Genomic DNA, 7321 nt, shown 5'->3' with positions numbered 1-7321 from the left:
CATCTGAGATTCTATTTTCTGTATGATCTAGTCTGCTTTTAATACTTTCAAGGGAGATTTTGACTTCCTGTATTATAGACTTCATTTCTAACAGTTCCGTTTGACTCTTTTGTAAAGCATGTAATTCCACTTTTATATCTTGCAAGAATTTCCTCACCTCCTGGAACTCATCAATTTCTTTCTCCTTGTCTCTCTTCTCTTCCATCTCAGTTAGCTTCACCATTATGAGTACTCTAAATTCTTTATCAGACATTTCCATGATTTGCATTGAACTGCTTGTGGATGAAGAGGAATTATTCTTTTCCCTTGGAGGAGAGGTATTTTCTTGCTTTCCCGTATTTCTTGTGGTCCTGCTGTGATTTCTTGTCATCTGATGGATGGTGTGTTTCTTTCTAATTCTTTTAGTTCAATCTGAATGTTCAGGAGCAAGCAGAAAGAGGTGATCTGGAATATCTTTGCTGTTCTGTTGTGATAGCTGATGCAGCAGATTCAGTACATTTTGAGGAATATGTTAACCCTAATAGTATTTGGATGTTTAGCTACAGTGCCCTTAGATCCATCTAGAAACACATTAAATGGATATTGAAGAGTGGAGAGACAAGAAAAAAGAAAATGAAAAAGAGAGAGAGAGAAACAACAACAAAGAAAGAGGGAAAAAAAATTTAAAAAAAAGCGAAAAAATTGTAATTATTATTTTTCTTTAAAAAAAAAAAATAGAAAACTGCATGGTGCACTTGCGCGGCACGTGAAATAACTAGTTCACAGGAGCCATGAGGAATCTTCTTCTGAAGGAAGGACTCACCTCTCCTGCCTGGGTGGGAGGATCAGAGGGGATTATTAACAAAACAAAAGGTGGAGCTGAGAGCAAGAGAAAAACTTTACCTTTAAAAAAATCATAAAAAGGAAAAAATTACAAAAAAAATGAGAAGACAGAAGCAGAGAGAGACAGAGACACAGAGATAGAGATAGAAGGCCAGAGGGGCTCCCTACCACACTCGCTTGTCTGCTGGAGCTGAATTATCAGTAGAAAATCTTCATTTCTCTCATCCCCTGAAATAACTAGTTTGCAGGAGCCATGAGGAATCTTCTGAAGGAAGGCCTCACCTCTCCTGCCACACTAGCTTGTCTGCTGGAGGCTGAATTATCAGTAGAAAATCTTCATTTCTCTTGTCCCCTGAAATAACTAGTTCTCAGGAGCCATGAGGAATCTTCTTCTGCAAAATCCAGCTCTTACTTTTTTGCTCTAAATACCATAGTCCACTGAGCATTCCCAATTTCATTTCTTTCAAACTCAAAATATTTAAATATGGCTTTGCTAAATATAACATCTTTCTTTCTATTCCTTCTCACTCCTGCTTTTTTTTGGGGGGGAGGGGGAACAAGAGATAACAAGAAATATGTGCCTCCAATCTTAATTCTCCCTATTTTGCCAATGGTTCCACTCTGCTTTTCATCTTCAAAACTAGAAACCTCGGTGCCAGTTTTTTAAATGAAAGAGAACGTATGTATGTCATAAGAAAGAGGAGAGTAGAGAAAGAAATAGACTTACTCAACAAGATTGCACTATGATCTCCTCCCCCAAGCTGTCCAGTTACTCAGGATCCTGGGCCCCTGTGCATCCAGCATGTTTTCAGGCCAACCTGAGAATCCAAACCTGCAGCTGACCATATGGCTTCCAACCTTGCAAGGGACTTGGGTTGCCTCTGTGCCACAGCAGTTGGATGCCATTTAAATCTTCCTTTTATTATTGACCCAGACTTACTCTGTTAAATTAGGTCCTCTTTTTTTAATAATAATTATTTTATTTAACTTTAATTATTTATTTACTTTAATTTGACCAGAGAGGGACAGAGTGAGAGAGAGAAAGAGAGAAAGCAAGCCGTCAGGTTTAGGACTTGAACTGCAGTTGGCCATGTGGTAGTCCAGCATCTTTAACTACCACACCACCTGCCGGCCCCAAATTAGGTCCTCTTTCGGGGTTAAGGGTGTTGAACTTCCACATGGCTGACCATGGTTCAAGTCCTGACCTGACAGTTTGTTTTCTCTCTCTTTCTCTTGCATGCTCTATCCCTCTCTGGTCAAATTAAAATAAATAAATAAAGTTAAATTTTTAAAAAATAGATATTTTAAAAAATTATTTATTTATTTTTAATTTGACAGAGAGGGACAGAGTGAGAGAAAGAGAAAGGGAAAGTGAGAAAGCAAGCCACCTGGTCCAGGACTTGAACCGTGGTTGGCCATGTGGGAGTCCAGCATCCTTAACCACCATACCACCTGCTGGCCTTCCCCCCCCAAAAATAGATCTTGTTTAAAAGTGTCTTGGGTGGGAGCGGGGAGTTGGCAGCAGGTCGTGTTGTGGCTAAGGCATTGGATTCCCACACAGCTGACTGCAGTTGGAGTCCTGGTCTGGCAGCTTGAAAATCACGCCAGACTCATGTGCACGCAATCCTAAAATCCCAAGAGGAAAATGGAGGATAAGGGATTGTGGCATGGCCATCCCCCCAGGGGATTATTTCTCACTTTTCCCTCTTATTATCTGGTGAGCACACACATTCTATAGCAAAAACATTTAAAAACAAAACAAAACAAAAAATAGTGTCTCTTGGATTCTTCCTTACTTGTATTTCCATTTTTATTACTCCAGGCCTCATTTCGTTTTGTGGCTGCAGTATTGCCACAGCCTTGGTAGGGATCTCACTAGTTCTAGTTCTGCCTTTCTTCAGTGTTGTATACAAGATGCCATTTTGTTTCATTATCCAAGAATTCTTTGCCTAATTTTCAAGTCCTGTAATCCATTTTAATTTTACCCAGGGGCGCGGGGGTGAGGGGGGAGTGGCGGTTGTCAACAAGTTGATGGAAAAGCATATTGTGAAAAACCCTTGGCTCTTTCAACTATGTGAGGATACAACAGGAAGCCCCTCACCGGACATAGAACCAGCCAGCATCCTGATAATGCACTTCTAGTCTCCAGAACACACACACACACACACACACACACACACACACACATTTCCCATATCACCAAGGGAAGCTGTTTTGGGAATGTGCACTGTGGAAAGAAGTAACCTGGTAAAAATGGAGCCCGATATGGGCTAAGAAAGGCTAATTGACTGGAGATATTTCCTGTTAACACATACACATTCATGCTCTTGGCTGGTTAAGCACAATCAACACATTTTAATTGTCTATGACAGAAGCTGGTGTCATTGGCTAGGGCTTGCACGTTGAAACAGCTTTAAAGCATCGTCAACTTGGAGATCCAATTGGGTTTTGTACCGGCTTTCAAAATAAACAAGAGCAACCTAAATACTGACCTGAGCATGAGAAATAGGAGTGAGACAGCTGTCCAGGGGTGAGGAAATGCTTGGTTGGAGTACTAAGGAGTAGTGGTCTGCAGGCCGTTTCACATCCTGTGGACTTTCTGGTATGCCCTGAACAAAATGGGTTTTGTGAATCCACTATCACGTAACTCTTACATAAATTAGCTGTTCTGACAGTGTTCTCTTACCTGTTTGAATGTAAGGAGGAAGTCAAAAAAGTTCTTATTTAGACTTTCTTTGAGATATGGAACCACTTCCATTTTCACCTGCAGGCAAAAAAAGAAACAAAAAATCAAAATATTACCTTGACTATGCAAAAGCAGGCTGCAAATAATATGTATAATATAATGCCATTTTTGTAAATAAAAATATATATTTGTGGGACCAGCAGTTAGCGTAATGGCTATGTCGCTGGACTCCCATGTAGCCAACCACGGTTCACATCCTGGACCCCGTGGCTTAAACTCACGCCAGGCGCATGTGTGTGCGTGCCCAAGATCCCAAGAGGAAAATGGAGGAGAAGGGATTATGGCGTGGCCATCCCCCCTGGGGGGGGGGTGATTTCTCGCTTTCTATCTCTCTGTCTCTCTCTGTCTTTCTGGCGAGTGCACACGCCTTATAGCAAAATATATATATATAATTGTACACACATGCAAAAAGAAAAAGCCTTAAATGGATTTCAAAATGTTTTTGCACCAAAGTCATTCATACTTTAATTCCATTTTCCCCAAATTTCTTAAAGTTCTCTCATATTTCTTATTTATTTCAAGTGTCTCAATCTCCATATTTCTCTATTTGCTTTGAGATTTCTACAACCTAAATACCTAGCTGCTGGGGACCAGCAGGTGGAGAGGTGGTTAAGGTGCTGGACACTCCCACATGGCTGACCACAGTTCAAGTCCTGGACTATGTGACTTTCATCTCTCTCTCTCTCTTTCTCTCTCCCTCTCTCTTTCTCCCTCTGGTAAAATTAAAAATCATAAATGAATGTATAAATAAAAATAATTCTTTAAAAAAAATTACTTGTCTGCTAGTGTTTCTCCACCTCCCATTAGAAATGGGATGCTTCTGGGTCCAGCAGTTAGCGTAATGGCTATGTCACTGGACTCCCATGTAGTTGATCACGGTTCGAGTCCCGGACCCAGTGGATTAAACTCACACTGGGCGCGTATGCGTGCATGCCCAAGATCTTGAGAGGAGAATGGAGGAGAAGGGATTGTGGCGTGGCCATCCCCCCCTGGGGAATGATTTCTCGCTTTCTGTCTCTCTGTCTCTCTCTGTCTTTCTGGTGAGCACACGTGCCCTATAGCAAAAATCTCTCCTAAAAAAAAAAAAAAGAGAAAGAAAAAGAAATGAGATGCTTTCTAGCATCTAGTCTCAATTGAACTGTGCATCATAGGTGAAAGGTGATGTTCTTTTTAAAAAATTATTTATTTGATTTAATTTGCTATTATTATTTTCAATTTGACTAGAGAGACAAGGAGGGAGAGAGAGGGAAAGTGAGAAAGCAAGCCGCCAGGTCTAGATCAAATCGAGGTCGGCCATGTGGGAGTCCAGCACCTTAACCACCATGCCACCTGCCGATCCCGACAGATGTTCTAACCACTCTGTCTCACCAAACCGAGAAGTTGTGGTTAATCAGTATCCCAATCTCCTGCTCTTTTAGCCATTTTCTTCTTATCATATGTCATTAACACGTGCTTTCAGGTTATTTATTTTTTTCTTTTTAAGTTTTGTCATAGGACACGTGTGCTCATTGGAGAGAAACAAAGAGGGGAAGAGAAAAAGTGAGAAATCATACTCAGGGGGAATGGTCATGCCACAATTCCTTCTCCTCTATTCTCCTCTTGGGATTTTGGGCACACATACACACACACAATACACACACACATAGCATGAATTTCAAACCACCAGGTCCAGAACTAGAACTATACGGTTGGTCATGTGGAACCCAGCTGCCTTAACCTCCATGCCACCTGCTGGTCCCAAAGAATGGAGAATTTTTACAGAAGGCAATTATCACAAAAGAGATCCATATTGAACAGAATTGCAAAGAACTGAGTTGATTATTCAATCAAGAAGTTTCTTGGGCAAGAAAATTTGTAAGAATACTGAAAGCAATAAAGATGTGAGGCAGGACTCAAAATTTAAAATAGCTAAGAAAATAATGGTAGAGAAAAAACCTTATATATGTGCCATGTATGGTAAACCTTTTTTTAAAAAACATTTATTTAGGGACCAGCAGGTGGTGTGGTGGTTAAGGTGCTGGACATTCCTACATGGCTGACCACAGTTCAAGTCCTGGACCTGGTGGCTTGCTTTCTCACTTTCCTTCTCTCTCTCTCTCTCTCTCTGTTTCTCTCTGGTCAAATTAAAATAAATGAATAAATAAAAATTAAAGAAATAATTATAAAACATAGTCATTGACCACTTTGTCAAAAAAACTATTTATTTTCGGGAACCAGCAGTTAGTGTAATGGCTATGTCGCTGGACTCCCACATAGTCGACCACGGTTCGTGTCCCGGACCCGGTGGCTTAAAAACTCACACCGGGCGCGTGTGCGTGCGTGCCCAAGATCCCGGGAGGAGAAGGGATTGCGGCATGACCATCCCCCCTGGGGGGTGATTTCTCACTTTCTGTCTCTATGTCTCTCTCTGTCTGTCTGGCGAGCGCACGCGCCCTACAGTGAAAATCTCTCCAAAAAAAAAAAACTAATTCTTTTTTATTTATTATTATGTTTTAATTTGACCAGTGAAAGAGTGGGAAAGGAAGAAAGCATATCACCAGATCCGGGACTTGAACTGTGGTCAGCCAAGTGGGAGTCCATTACCTCAATCACCATGCCACCTGCCCACCTCAAAAAGCTTTTAGTTTTGGGAACCAGCAGTTAGCGTAATGGCTATGTCGCTGGACTCCCATGTAGTCGACCGCGGTTTGCGTCCCGGACCTGGTGGCTTAAAACTCACGCCGGGCGCATGTGCGTGCGTGCCCAAGATCCCGAGAGGAGAATGGAGGAGAAGGGATTGCGGCGTGACCATCCCCCACTGGGGGGTGATTTCTCGCTTTCTGTCTCTATGTCTCTCTCTGTCGTCTGGCGAGCGCACGTGCCCTACAGTGAAAAATCTCTCCAAAAAAAAAAAAAAAAAAGCTTTTAGTTTTAGGTCGTCACTTACTCAACACCAGAGAATTTACATCAAAGAGAAAGAAACAGTATGAATGTTGTGAATGTGGAAAAGTTTCCAGTCACTCTACATACCTTAATAAACATAAAAAAAAATTTATGGTGGAGAAAAATTCTATAAATGTAATGAATGAGGAAAAGCCTTCATTCTTCCCTCAACTCTAACTGTCCATTAGATAATTTATACTGAAGAGAAACCTTATGAGTGCACCCTCTGTGGAAAAGCCTTCAGCCGATATGCACACCTACCCAACGTCTGAGATTTTACATTGGAGAAAAAGCTGTATGTACGTCCTGAATGTGGTAGAGCTTTCAGGCAGGCATCAGAACTTGCCAACATCTATGACTTTAGACTGAAGAGAAACTCTTCAGAGTAATTATGAGAAAGCTTTTAGTGATAACGCATACCTCATTGCACACATGAGGATCCATTATGTAGTCATATAACTGCAGTGAGGGGCTATGTCAACTCTAGCTCATCTCAAGGATAAAATTTTCCAATAAAGTATACAATGTGATATGCATAAAGTATTGCCTATATTTGTTTTGATTTCTCTCTAATATGAAAGTTTTCCTCTAAAAAAAGTATAAAACAGCTTAAAAAAAAGAATTGTTTATTTAATTTTCTTTATTCATCCATTTATTTTGATTTGAATAGAGAGAGACAGAGAGAGAGAGAGAGAGAGAGAGAGGGAAAGTGAGAAAGCAAGCTACCAGGTCCAGGGCTCGAACCAAAGTCAGCCATGTGGGAGTGTCCAGCATCTTAACCACCATGCCATCTGCTGGTCCCAAGCAGCTTTTTTTTTTTTTTCACATTAT

At 41.0% G+C, this 7321-nt stretch overlaps 1 long non-coding RNA gene across 1 annotated transcript; it reads right to left on the bottom strand.

The window, feature by feature from the left end:
• Nucleotides 1–3321: 3321 nt before the first annotated feature.
• LOC102480452 (uncharacterized) lies at nt 3322–6822 on the bottom strand. Its single transcript, XR_337702.1, has 3 exons — nt 6752–6822; nt 3509–3586; nt 3322–3431 (listed from the first exon to the last, which is right to left on the bottom strand). It is a non-coding gene; the product is annotated as an uncharacterized LOC102480452 (long non-coding RNA).
• Nucleotides 6823–7321: the final 499 nt, after the last annotated feature.

This window comes from Tupaia chinensis, unplaced genomic scaffold (assembly GCF_000334495.1).
Source record: "Tupaia chinensis unplaced genomic scaffold, TupChi_1.0 Scaffold149131_1, whole genome shotgun sequence".
NCBI classification, from domain to species: Eukaryota; Metazoa; Chordata; class Mammalia; order Scandentia; family Tupaiidae; genus Tupaia; species Tupaia belangeri.
This window is presented reverse-complemented; position numbering and strand designations above follow the sequence as displayed.